The following is a 14,731-nucleotide window of genomic DNA, read 5'->3' on the forward strand; positions in this document are numbered from 1 at the left end:
GTAGTGTGTATTTATTTGTTTGTTTATTATTTATTTAGATCCCAAATGTTGCCCCTGCTCCCAGTCCTCCCTCACAGAGGCCATCTCTCACACCCCATCTCCTTCACCTCTGAGAGAATGGGGCTCCCTCTGGCTATTCACCCCACCCTGAACATCAAGTCTCTGCAGGATTATGCACATACTCTTGTACTGAGGCCAGACAAGACAGTCCTTTGCTTTTTTATGGGCTAGGGCCAGGGTCTACTGATCAGCTGGTGTATGCTCTTTGATTGGTTGATCAGACTCTGAGAGTTCCCAGTAACTGACTGTCTTTAAAGGCTGTGTGTTAAATTTCAAGGTCATCTGTTCTCACATGGCAGAAATATACAAAATTAAAATCAACAAATTTGAGAAAATCATACAAAATAATAATTTATTCTCTGGAATCTCTTTTACAAGTCATGTGGTTAGTTGCCTTTTTTAGTTTAATTTTATCTTTTCCCTTAGTTTTTTAGTTCTCTGAGAATTCGATACAATGTCTTTTGATCTCATAAAGCACTATTTTGTACTGTGTTTCCAATCACGTGCGTATCCTACTGCCCATTCATTCTTTAAGGTGACTGTCCAAAGAATCATGCCCAACATGCCAAGAACTAAAACCTCAAAGAAAACTAACTCATTTTTTTCTGCTGCTATCAATTACCAATATCTCCTCATTTAGAGGTGGGACTTCATATCTACCTCCTCTTCACATGCTGAGATTTTTTTAATGAACTTGTACATGTCTTGTGCATACTTTGAATGTGAGGTCATGTGTTTCATGATTATTTTGTGTCTGGAAAATGCTATTTCCTTGTGTCTACAGCCTAGTCTCTGCCTCTTTCTTTTCTTTGTTTTAAAAGAAAAAAATGTATTCAATATATTCTGATCAATGTTTCCCATCCCTCCAATCTTCCAAAATCATGCCAACCTACAGACTAACTTAAATCCATGCTCTCTTTCTTTATCTGCCCCTCTTTAGAAAACAGACACAAATAAAGATGGAAAATAAGAAAAAAATCACAAGAAAGACATACACACAAATATACACTATAAAAAAATCACAATACTGGACCTATAACATACAAAGAAAATAATGATTTAAGACAAAAAATTTAAAAGGTCCAAACAATGCAGTCCAAGCCCAAAGGCATGCAAAAAAATATCATTGCGTTTGTTTTGTGTTGGTCATCTGCTGTTGGACACAATGTCTGCTCTTGAGTGAGCCTAGTAGACTCAGTGAGATTCTACTGGGGACAAAATTAACTCCACTAATACTTCCTTTGCAAGAGGATATCAAATGAGGAAAGGTTCTTTTTTATGGAACATTAGAGCACATGTCTGCTTCCCCTTTCCAATACTAGGTCTCATATAACTCTAACCTATGTATGCCCTATTTGTGTTGCCAAGTCTCTCTTGAGTTTCTGTCTACATCCATTCTGCTGTGTCTGGAAGGTACTGTTTTTAATTTCATCTCTGACCTCTAATTCTTATAATCCTTATGCTTCCTCTTCCATAAAGGTCCCTGAACCCATAGGAGATGGATTTGATGAAGACATCCCATTTAGGACTGATGTTCCAAAATCTCTCATTCTCTACACATTGTCCAGCTGTATACCCACGCCTCTGACAATCACTCCTTAGTTTCTACAGTCAGCTCTGAGACTTTGAGGAAGGGTGTGAGGTAAAAATGTTCCATTCAGGAATGAACAGTCTCAGTCACTTAGTGTCTGCATGTTCACCAGTGTGAGTGTCTACTGTTACCCATAATCTACTCTACTCTTAGAAAAACAAAACAAAAAGGTTCTCTGAAGAGAGTTAGAAGGCATAATAATCTATGGATTTAACTTGAAATTATTAGAAACTTCTCTAAAGTTCTGCTAACTTTGTATGACCATATACATAGATTCTCTCCTGACAGTTAGGATTTACCCAGTGTTATACTCTTGTCTGCCTTAGGTTGCTAGATATGAGCTTCATCTAATCAGGTAGGCATTAATTCCAACCAGATAGTCCTTACTTACATGATGTTCTTCTGGTGAATATATCTCTGGACACAATTACCAAGATACATTTTATTATATGTTACAGGATACTCAGCTGTGTAAGCTTCATTATTATTTTTTCTTTGCTGGTAGTGAGCACAGTAGTTTCCAGTATTATGAAAACTGAGAAGTACAAATGAAGCTTCCAGATGAGTACTTGAGTTTTCCATTTCCTGTTATGTGTCTATGTCATACTTGGTAGAAAAGACTTATTGTCAATTTCTGGAGAGTAACAAGTATAATTAGTTGAAGACTATAATCTTTAGAGGTTTTTTGGACCTCAATGGTCAACAACTACAAAAGAGTTTAAGGGATTTCTGGCAGTGGGCCTTAAATTTGTTTTAGTTTGTGTTGTCTAGTGGAGATATTATGATTCCAGCATAAAGGAATTTCATTTAAATTCCTTTTGTATGTGTATGTGCAAATATTTCAGGAAGCTTTTACAGTAGTAAGTTCACATGAATTTTCTAGCTGCCCTTCATGCTAATTATCACTCTACATACTTTAATCTCTACATATGGAGCTCACATGACGTATTCAACTCACACAATCTTAATATATATATTCTCTACAAATGTGTGGCACATGAGTGATGTGGGAACACTTATGATCTTAGATAAAAGAGACAAAGCTCTCATTTACCTCAAATAATAAAGGAAAAAACATTCCTCTTTAATATGCATCAAATTCTTCCCATTGCTTTATGAAGAGTTACTCATTTTTTGCAGTGAAAAGTACTTAAATTCTTACTTTTACTAACATACATTTTTTATAGAAAAGAGTTGGACCCGTTTCAGAACTTGCTCTATGATAGTATACATTGTAGAATGTTAATGCTTTTGTGGTGTTTGTTTGATGTTCTTTTTATCTGCTTAGTTATAGGCAGCTGATAGCTGATTCTTTGGGGGTTTTGTTTGTTTGTTTTTTGTTTTTTGTTTTTGTTTGTTTTTTGAGACAGGGGTTCTCTATATAGCTCTGGCTGTACTGGAACTCATTCTGTAGAACAGGCTGGTCTTGAACTCAGAAATCTGCCTGCTTCTGACTCCCAAATGTGGGGATTAAAGGTGTGTGCCACCACTACCCGGCCTTAGGCAGCTGGTTCTTATTTTCCAATTTTAATACTAAATTTATTTAAATTCACAAATATATATCTTGAGAAAAATATGACTTAAAAGAGAATTGAATAGGAAGTAAAGACTTCAATGATGTTAATATGTTGCTCTTCTTAAGCTGTTTTTTAAGAACATTAAAAAACAAATATTCAGTCTTCACTTTTGAAATGATTTTGATATGTTTTACACTAGCACAACTTTAAATGAAAAGATAGAATAACTATGTTTCATTCATGATGCCCAGCAAATGTCAGCTCCATTTTGTTATCCAAGATCCATTGGTCAGTCCTGAAATGTTAAATATAACATCATATTTAGGAAACTCTAAGGTGCTGTTGATACATTAGTGAAACAGTTTCTAGCTTTTTCTCAATGGTGAAAAGCTATCTCACAAGGAAATGATACAAAAATTAGAATGGTGGAAAGGGTCTCTAGGGATGGACTGCTTTCCAATGGCACAGATTTTATCTATCTATCTATCCATCTATCTATCTATCTATCTATCTATCGATCTATCTATCTATCTATCATCTATCTATCTATCATCTGTAGAAAAATGGGCACTCTGGCTGGACTAGAGACATGCCTTAAATTCCAGAAGAGAGAGGCAAGCAGATCTCGGAATATAAGTCCAGCCTGGTATAGAACAAGTTCCAGGTACAGAAAATTTTAGGTCCAGGGATGGGAGTACATGTTTTCAATCCCAGCATGACAGTTTGGTTGAGTCAATGAGTTGAACAGCAGCACATTAGATTGGCGTTTGCGGCTGTTCAGTTAGTAGAGTTAAGAGGTAGTTTTTCAGGGCAGCTTTACAAAATCTGGTTGCAGATACAAGTTAGACACAGGTGAAGACAGAATGAACCCCAGAGCAAGAGTAGGAGTCATATTAGAATGTATTGCAGTATGATACAAGAGACCATTCTGAAAATTACATGTTTTGAATCATTTCAATGTGTGGTAGAGTTTTCACTTTTACAACTCACAGCCTGGTTCTGGTTTGCTAATATGACAACAGCACCTTGCAAGGATACCAAGGCCTGTCCTAGGCTAGGTTCTTTTATGAGCTTCTGAGCTAGGTTGCCTAGAGGACTGGTAGATTTCTCTCTCTCTCTCTCTCTCTCTCTCTCTCTCTCTCTCTCTCTCTCTCTTTCTCCCTCACTCTGTACCTTTCTGCCTCTCTCCCTCCCTCTCTCCCTCTCCCACTCTCCATTTCTCTCCCTCTCTCCCTTTCTCCCTCTCTGTCTCTCTCTGTCTCTCTCCCCCTCTCTCATCTATTCATTCTATCTCTCTCCTTTTATTGAAAATGACATTTTCATGCAACATTTTCTGCTCAATATTTTCTCCTACTCCTCCCAGTTCCTCTGCACTTCCCCTCCTACTTGCCAGTAATTATCATTTGAAGGTAACTTCTGTGTTAGAGATGGGAACATGTGTCCACTTTTCTCACCACCCGTATAAGCTATGTGCAAGTTGCCTAAGTCTCAGAAAACACATTGTTGTCTCTAAAAGGCTTTGATTTCTTGGTGTCTTTCATTGCTTCTGTCTTACACTCTGCTTCTTCCACAGTTTCCTGAGGGAGATATTTGATGGAGGTATCTCTTATCAGTACTACCTGGTGGCAAGCTCAGGCATCATCATAACTCAAGTTGCATAAAATGCATTTTAAAGTTACATAAATGGTTTCAGCTCTGCTACTAACAGCCAAAAGGAACATCAGACCTTATTTGCAGGTCAAAGACTTGACAACAAGGAGTTATGTGTCTGTTCATTTAAATAGACAATTATCCAGCCATTCCTTCTAGGTGTAATGTGGTTTTTATACACCTGATAAAAACAAGGTGTTATAGACTTCCCTGTGAACTGCCACTCAGGTTCTTTAGATCTAACAACTGATAAGGGTAAAGTTTTAATGAAAAGGATGTTCCAGAAACTAAATAAAGGAAAACAAGTCAAAAATGAAAATATTTAGACAAAAAGTTATACTTGGAAAAGCATATTTGTTTTATACTTTTTTAAAAAGTACTCAAATAAAGCAATTTATAGAGTAGTGCTGAAAGGGAAGAATAAAAGTAGTCTCGCAATGGAAACTAAGGAATGAAAATATGTTAAAGGAAAAATGACTGGTTTTCACAGATTAATTAGATATTACACTTGATCTTAGCCAAAAGGCCGAGAAGCAATCACAGATTAATTAGAACACAATGTCAAATTGAATTCTTAAAAGAATATCCTAAAAGAAAAATGAATCAGTCACATTCACTGCTACATATTTTGGTCTTTACATTTTCATAGGACACATACCAACAAATGTACAGAACTTGAACCATGTCCTCATATTTATCTAAAACTAAACAAAGCAAAGATAACAAAATGTCTATTTAATGGAAAAAGAGAAATAGAAAAGTATAGAGAGATTAAGATAAAAGAAATGAAGAAGAGAAAAGAAAGAAATTGAAATCTGAACAAGGGCTTTTACAGAAGAGATACACATTATTTAACTTCTTGTTGGAATGCTCCAAATGCTCTTTTTGATGGAATAAAATAAAATAACACACTTTAGTGATAACAAGAATTAATGATTTTTCAAATATTGTAATAACTTATAACCTATTTTACCTAGACTATGAAACATAAATTTTTATAATGTGACAGTGTACATGTATTATTTTACTTAAAACTGCTTACTCTTAAACATTAACATTGTGATTTCGTTTTAAAAGTATAGAACATTTCTCTCATAAAGATTAGATAACTGTCCCTAAGCATATCTACTTTCTTTCTATTAATTGTTATAAAGCTTTATTTTTATATTTTTTTTCAATTTCTGTGAGTAAGGAGGGAGCAAACTTTCAATCTATTGGTCTTCCATCACAATCTGAGTGTACAATTAATATACAACTTCCAACCATGAAAGATGACTTGGTACCAGAGGTTTTCCACACATCAGACCATTATTAATCTGGACAGAATTGCAACAACAGTTTTCAGGTGCCAACAGCAACTTTTTTAGTTACTTCTTAGAAGAAATACACAGTATCACTGAAACAGGGAACTCTGCCTTAAGATTCTCCAGGCAAGCCTTGAAAGAATCCAAGTAGGACTAGATCATATTTCCTGAGTTGAAAGTTGATAACTATTAATGGGCCAGCTATCTCTAGGATAATTGTTCTAAAGTTGCCTGAAAACTGGTACACTGTGAAGGGATTGATGGCTGATATTTAACAAAGTTATGAGTTCCTCATGCTTGGATTTTAAATGCAAAATGTTTTATAAAGGTAACCTGCTACAGAACTGAAAGATGGATAAGGGTAGGAAAAGATGCACAAACAAGGGACAGTCAGATTTATGGTCCAGTCAAAGTGCAGAGACATGATTGAGTCCCCTGGTGAGACACAGTAAAGGACAGGCCTTTGAAGGAAATGCCACACCATAGAGTAATTGTTTCGATCTAAATCCACCATATAAACACAGGAAACTTTGACAAATTTAACAAGACTCAAGCTTTACATAGCAAAGTACTCAACAAGAATTTCTACGTATTATATGCAAAATGTTCAACCAAGTGAGAGTGTATGTTGGTCCTATAACTCTAAATGACTGAAATAACTATATTTTATTTAGTAAACTATTTTTCAAAGGCTAAAATATGTTTGCTATGAATAAACAAATAAAAATAGGCAGACATATTTGGAAATTAAATAGTATATTATCCTAAAAGTTCAGACAATCTTAATCAGAAATGCCTACCCATACATGAACTAAGACCTGAATCTAGTCCCCAGTACCAACTGAAAAACCCAGGTTTTAAGATGTTTTTGTATCCAAGCATATAGGAGTTTGAGGCAGGTTGATTCCTAAATCTTATTATCATGCTAGCATCACCTAGACCGCAGAGAGTCCCAGTCTCTAAGAACAAATAGAAGCTGTTAAGAGAATCAAACTCATTCAAAATTGGCGTTGGCCTTCATTAGCACATAGACCTACCTAAACACACATGAAAATTTTCTCTTTCTCTCTCTGTCTCTCTCTCTCTGTCTCTGTTTCTGTCTCTCTCTGTCTCTGTCTCTCCCACCCTCTCTGTACATACATTTAAATACAAAACAAAATCCTACATTTTTTTCAAATTTGGATCCTAACTTACACTGTAATTTGAGAAATATTTACAGTTTTGATAGTACAAAAGTTTACAATTTTTATATAAGCATAAAAGAAAAAATATAAGGTCCAATTTAAAATGAAAGAGGAGTAAATAAAACCAGTAAGCTAAGAAATAAACTCACTGAAATGAAAGTTAAAAGGCAGGAGTATTAAAATCAGGTAGGCCAATCACTTGAAGGAATTAATGAAATTGCTAAAACATCAGAAAAATGATCAAGGAAAATAGTTAATTCAGTGGAAAAAATAATATCACTTCAAAATTTAAATATGAAAACATTGATTAAAAACTGGATTCTTATAAATGGAAATACATATTATTAAAAGACTATGTCATTTCCACATTCTTATTTTGAATTGGCACACCATAACATGGCTTACAAATAAACAAAATGCAAGAAAATGAAACTCAATATCAGAACATTTCATGTAAGTATATAAATTTTCAGATTTTAAGTAAATGATTGATCTAAATGTTTAGGAATTATGACTCGGTATTGTATACATTGAGTCTTCTTAATCTAAAAATTGAAAACATTTGATTTTATTTTGTAATTAGTTTATTTAAGGTACTGTGGTTAAAACCTACTACATATCCATGTTTCTTATTCTTGCAATCTGTGGGTAATTTTTTTTTTTATTTTCAAGGTCTTATCTCTAGATGTCCTCACTTTTTTCTTCTATTAACATGTTCTTATAAATACATATTATGAAGTTGGATTAAATACTGTCCTTTACATTGTTGGCTATGATATTCACAAATGTCATATTATATTCATATATTTCATCTGAATATTTATTTAATAATCCCTCACACTAATTAAGGTACTTGAACACATTTGATCATAAAATTTTAACTGCGGGCTGGGAACCCAGATATCCCTCAATGGAGGAATGGATACAGAAAATGTGGTATATATACACAACGGAGTACTATTCAGCAATTAAAAACAATGAATTCATGAATTATTTAGGCAAATGGGTGGAACTGGAAAATATTATCCTAAGCATGGTAGCACAATCACAAAAGAATACACACGGAATGCAATCATTGATAAGTGGATATTAATTAGCCCTGAAGCTCTGAATACTAAAGATACAATTAGTATATCAAATGATTCGCATGAAGAAGGAAGAAGAGGGCCCTAATCCTGGAAAGGCTTGATCCAGCATTGTAAGGGAGTACCAGGACAGAGAAAAAGGAGGGGGAAAGATAGGAGAATGGATGGAGAGAAGAGGACTTATGGGACATATGGGGAAGGGGGAACTGGGAAAGGGAAAGCTTTTGGATTGTAAACAAAGAATATGGAAAAAAAAATATATATATATATAAATTTTAACTGCATCATTGATGTTGATAACCAACCTTATAATTAGTAATTGATCACCTATAGTTTAAAATAATTCAATTTTTCCTAATTTTCTTGTTCTTTGTTATTTAATTTTTATTAATCATTTTTATACACTCCATATTTTATTCCCTGCCTTACCTACTTTTGTCCACCCTCCAAGTGTTCCACATTCCATACCTCCTCCCCTCACCCTGTCTCTATGTGGATGTCCCTACCCACCCCTAACCCCCATTCCACCTGAACTCTAAATTTCTAGGGGTCCCCATTCCACCTGAACTCTAATTCCTAGGGGCCTACAGTATATTGAGGGTTAGATGCATAATCTGTGAATGAACACAGACTCTGCAGTGGACTCTGCAATCCTCTACTGTATGTGTGCAAGGGCCCTCATATCAGCTGACGTTTGGTGTTCCAGTGTTGGAGTGTTTGAGAGATCCCAGGGTTCCAGATTAATTGAGACAGCTGGTCTTCCTACAGGCTCACCCTCAGTTTCATTCACCCTTCCCTAATTCAACAGCAGGGGTCAGCTGCTTCTGTCCATTGATTGGTTGTAAACATCTACATCTGACACTTTCAGCTTTTTGCTGGATCTTCCAGAGTACTGTCATGCTAGGTCCCTTTTTGTGAGCACTCCATAGCCTCAGTAATAGTGTCATTCTTTAGAACCTCCCCTTGCGTTGGATCCCACTTTAGTCCTGTCATTGGACCTTCTTTTCCTCAGGCTCCTCTCCAATTTCCATCCCTGTAATTCTTTCAGACAGAAACAATTACAGGTCAGAGCTCTGACTGTGGGATTGCCCCTCTTTCCCTAATTTGAAGCCCTGTCTTCCTGTTGGAGGTGGGCTCTATATGTTCCCTCTCCCTATTGTCAGGCATTTCATCTAAGATCCCTCCTTTTACTCCTGTGTGTGTCTCACTTCCTAGGACTCTGGTGCACTCTGGTGCCCCCCCCCAACCTCCTATCTCCCGAGGTTGCCTGCTTCCATTCTATCTGCTGGCCCCCAGTGCTTCAGTCCTTTTTATCCCCTCAATGTCAGATCATGTTCCCCTCTCCTCTGCCCTCAATATGCTGTCCTGTCCACTTACCATCCCAGGTCCTTCTCTCCCTCCCAACTAGTGATAGCTTTCTTCTATCTCCCAAGTGGGACTGAGGTGTCCTAACTTGGCACTTCAGCTTGTTGACCGTTTTTACTTCTGTGGACTCTCTCTTGGGTAATCTGTACTTTTTTGGGGGGCTAATAACCACTTATTAGTGAATACACACTATGCATGTTTTTTTGGGTCTGAGTTACCTCACTCAGGAAGGTATTTTCTAGTTCCATCCATATGCCTACAATACTCAGGATGTCTTTGTGAATAATAGCTGAGTAGTATTCCATTGTGTAAATGAACCACATTATCTGTATCTATTCTTCTATCGTGGGGCATCTAAGTTGTTTCCAGTTTTGAGCTATAACAAATAAGGCTGCTATGAAAATAGTGGAACATGTTTCCCTGTGGCATGGTGGGGAATCTTTTAGATGTATTCCCAGGAGTGGTATAGTTGGATATTCAGGGAGATCTATTTCCAATTTTCTGAGGAACTTTGATTGATTTTCAGAGTAGTTGTACCAGTTTGCAATACCACCAGCAATAATGGAGTATTCCTCTGTCTCCATATCCTCTCCAACATGCATTGTTACCTGAGGTTTTGATCTTAGCCATTCTGTTGTTGTAAAGTGGAATATCAGGGTCGTTTTGATTTGTATTTTTCTGATTACCAAGGACTGAATATTTTTTAAGTGCTTCTCAGCCATTTGAGATTCCTCAGTAGTGAAATCTCAGTTTAGTTCTATACCCCATTTTTTTGCCTTGGTTTTTTTCATTTTAGGTTCTTAGTTTCTTGAGTTCTTTATAAATTTTGGATATTAGCCCTCTCTCACAGATATGGGGTTAGTGAAGATTTTTCCCCATTCTATTGGTTACCGATTTGTCTTATTGATCATGTTCTTTGTCTTACAGAAGCTTTCCAGGTTCAAGAGATCCCATTTATGAATTCTCTTTTTTTCTAGTTTTTTTTTCTTTTGGGGATTTCATTTATTAGATATTTTCTTTATTTACATTTCAAATATTATCCCCTTTCCTGGTTCTCCCTCTGAAAACAACGTATCCCATCCCTTCCTACCCATGTTCACCAACGTACCCACTCCTGCTTCCCCATCCTGGGATTCTCCTATACTGAGGCATTAAGCTTTCTCAGGGTCAAGGGCCTCTCCTCTCTTTGATGTCCAACAAGGTCATCCTCTGCTACATATGCAGCTGGAGCCATGCGGACATCCTTGTGTACTCTTTGATTTGTAGTTTAGTTCCTGGAAGCTCTGGGGTTACTGGTTGGTTTATATTGCTGTTCTTCCTATGCAGCTGAAAGCTCCTTCAGCTCCTTGGGTCCTTTCTCTAGATCCTCCATTGGGGATCTTGTGCTCAGTCCAATGGTTGGCTGAGAGCACCCACTTCTGTTTTTGTCAGGTACTGGTTGAGCCTCTCAGGAGATGGCTATATCAAGCTCCTGTTAGCAAGTGCTTTCTGGTATTAGTGTCTGGGTTTGGTGACAGTATATGGGGTGTATCCCCAGGTGGAGCACTCTCAAAAAGGAGACATTTCATAAACAGAACACCAATGGCTTGTGCTCTATGATCAATAATTTATGATCACCTTCAATTCTTGATATTAGAGCATGATCCATTGGCGTCCTGTTTAGGATATGTTCCCCTGTGCCAAAGAGTTCTAAACTTTTTCCCACTTTCTCCTCTTCTATTAGATTCACTTTATCTGGTTTTATGTTGAGGTCCTTGATCCACATGGACTTGAACGTTGTGCAAGGTGAGAAATATGGGTCTATTTTCATTTTTCTACATACAGAGAGCCAGTTAGACCAGCACTATTTATTGAAGGTGCTTTCTTTTTTCCATTGTATATTTTTGGCTTCTTTATCAAAGATCAAGTTTCCTTAAGTGTGTGTTTTATTTCTGAGTATTCAATTCTATTCCATTGATCAACAAATCTGTTTCTGTACCAATACCATACAGTTTTCATCACTACTGCTCTGTAGTAAAGTTTGAGGTCAGGGATGGTGATTCCCCCAGGCATTCTTTTATTGTTAAGAATTGTTTTCACTATTCTGGGTGTTTTGCCTTTCCAGATGAATTTGAGAATTTTCTTTCCATCTATGAAGAAGTGTGTTGGGATTCTGATGAGGATTACATTGAATCTATAGATTGGCTTTGATAGCATGGCCATTTTTACTATGTTAATTCTGCCCAATCCACAAGCAAGGGAGATCTCTCTACTTTCTGTGATCTTCTATTTCCTTCTTGAGAGACCTTGCATCCCTGGGATGAAGCCTAGTTGATAGTGGTGAACGATGGTTTAGATGTGTTTTTGGGTTCAGTTTGCAAGAATTTTATTGAGTATTTTTGCACCGATATTCATAAGCAAGTTTGGTCTGAAGTTCTCTTTTTTGATTGGGTCCTCGTGTGGTTTAGGTATCAGAGTAATTATTGCTTCATAGAATGAGTTAGGTAATGTTCCATCTCTTAGCATTTTATGAATAGTTTGAGGAAAATTGGTATCAGGTCTTCTATGAGGGTGTGGTAGAATTCTGCACTAAATCCATCTGGCCCTGGGCTTTTTTTAGTTAGGTTTTTAATAACTTCTATTTCTTTGTGCGATATGGGCCTGTTTAAATAGTTTCCTGCTCTTGATTTAACTTTGATATGTAGCATCTGTCTAGAAATCATCCATTTCTTCTAGATTTTCCAGTTTTGTTGATTATATTTTGTTTTGTTTTGTTTTTTGTTTTTGGATTTTTGGGGGTTTATTGAGACAGGGTTTTTCTGTGTGGTCCTGGCTGTCCCGGAACTCACTATAGACCAGTCTGGTCTCGAACTCAGAAATCTGCCTGCCTCTGCCTCCCAAGTGCTGGGATTACAGGTGTGTGCTACCATGCCCAGCTTTATTATAGGTTATTAGATCTGATCTTTTTTTTAATTCCTCCCTTTCTGTTGTTACATTTCCCTTTTTGTTTCTGATTTTGTTAATTTGGATACTGCCTCCTGGCCCTTTAGTTAGTTTGGTTAGGGGTCTATCTATCTTGTTGATTCTTTCAAAGAACTAGCTTCTGGATGTATTGATTCTCTGTATTGTTTTCTTTGTTTCAATTTGGTTGATTTCAGCCCAGAATTTGACTATTTCCTGGCTTCTACTCCTCTTAGTTGAGTTTGCTTCTTTTTGTTCTAGAGCTTTCAGGAATGCTATTAGGTTGTTAGTGTGAGATCTCTCCAATTTCTTTACCAGAGCACTTAGTGCTATGAACGTGACTCTTAGCACTGCTTTCATTGTGTCTTATAAGTTTGGGCATGATATTTTCATTAAATTCCAGCAAGTCTTTAATTTCTTTATTTCTTTCTTTCCTGAATAAGTTATCATTCAGTAAAGAGTTGTTCAGTGTCCACTTGTTAATTTTTGTTTTATTCTTCCTACTTTTGATCCAGAAGAGAGGAAATGTGTAAACAAAAGCCTTCTTGTGATGGTTTAACAAGGAATGTCCCCCTAGAGACTCCTAAAATTGAATATTTGGTCATTAAGAAGTGGTGCTAATTGACAAGGATTAGCTGTGTCTCTTCACGGCTGCAGAACATTGACTAAGACACTCAATACAATAACTTTTAGACTTATAATACTACTGTTTTATAGGTAGAAAGAGAAGGATGCCAATGGGTTTAAGGCACCACACCTTTCCTACATATTGACTTCAATGCTGAGCAACAGGAAAGGCTACATTAATAAATACTCAGTTTTTGTTCTTGTTTGTTTCTTTATATGTATGTATAAAGAATGTATTCTCTAGCAATTCTTCATGTTTTTTTTTACTTTTTTTTATTCTTTTATTTATCTGAGCCAAATATTCTCAGATCTACTGTACTCTGAATTCTGTCCTCCACAAAATTCTGAAGTGACTCTCAACCCTGGTAAAGCCATTTTTGATCTATTTAGGTGAATCCACATGACGTCACTTTGAGTACTCTAGGTTTTCATACTTATTTATTTATTTACTTATTTATTTATTGAGACAAGAACTAACAATACAGAGCTGGCATTAGTTGAACTCACAGTAATCTGCTTGCCTCTAACTTTCAAGTGTTAGTATTCAAGGAATACACTAACAAGCCTATCTTGACTCTGATATGTAGTAGCCAAAAAATCTTCCTAGTCACCATATAGCTAAAATTTCAATATACTAAATTATATTTTTAAAACTTGATTAAATGATTTTTTAAGTTTCTGTGTTAGGTCAATATAAAACTTTCAAAATTCCTTTTGTTTCATATATATACATATCACACACACACACACACATACACACATATCTGGGACGTGTGTTTTCTCTTCCTTATAGTATCTTTTCTATTCTTTACAGGTTTGAATGTTGTGTGGACTTATTTAGTCTGAGGATAAATGTTACTTTTATTCATAGGCCCACTATAATCTCCTAGTAATTTGTATAAACTATTACAGTGGCCCCATTTCACCAGCTAAAGTGGAAGAGGTTTATACTTAACTTTATTGTTCCGCATAAAAATGCATGTCTATCTTTTTGAGTGCTTAATACTTGCCTAAAATATTCTTTGTGTGTGTGTGTGTGTTTTTCGAGACAGGGTTTCTCAGTGTAGTCCTGGCTGTCCTGGAACCCACTCTGTAGACCAGGTGTGCGCCACCACTGCCCGGCTGCCTGAAATATTCTAAAAATTTGTGTTTGTTTACGAAAAAGATACAAAGCAATGTACATTTTAAAAAAGAATGGTTAGGATTTTGTTTTTGTAACACTTTATTTTTTTTAATGTTGTAATGGCTCATGTGATCATTGATACATGATTAGATCTTAGCTGGCTATACATTAAAGGAGGGGAAATCTCTGATTTATCTAAGAGAACAAATTTTGCTAGAGAGAGAAGGGGCCAAAAAAACAACGGAAATAATTCAAAAGGAAGAAACTTTAGTGTGAGCGCAGGAG

The 14,731-nt window shown here is 36.2% G+C and overlaps 1 pseudogene; it reads right to left on the reverse strand.

Annotated features, from left to right (window-relative positions):
- Positions 1–5,264: 5,264 nt before the first annotated feature.
- Positions 5,265–5,356, reverse strand: LOC127683958 (uncharacterized; annotated as a pseudogene).
- Between the last annotated feature and the right edge of the window lie 9,375 nt (positions 5,357–14,731).

The sequence above is a fragment of the Apodemus sylvaticus genome, chromosome 4 (assembly GCF_947179515.1).
Source record: "Apodemus sylvaticus chromosome 4, mApoSyl1.1, whole genome shotgun sequence".
Lineage (NCBI taxonomy): Eukaryota > Metazoa > Chordata > Mammalia > Rodentia > Muridae > Apodemus > Apodemus sylvaticus.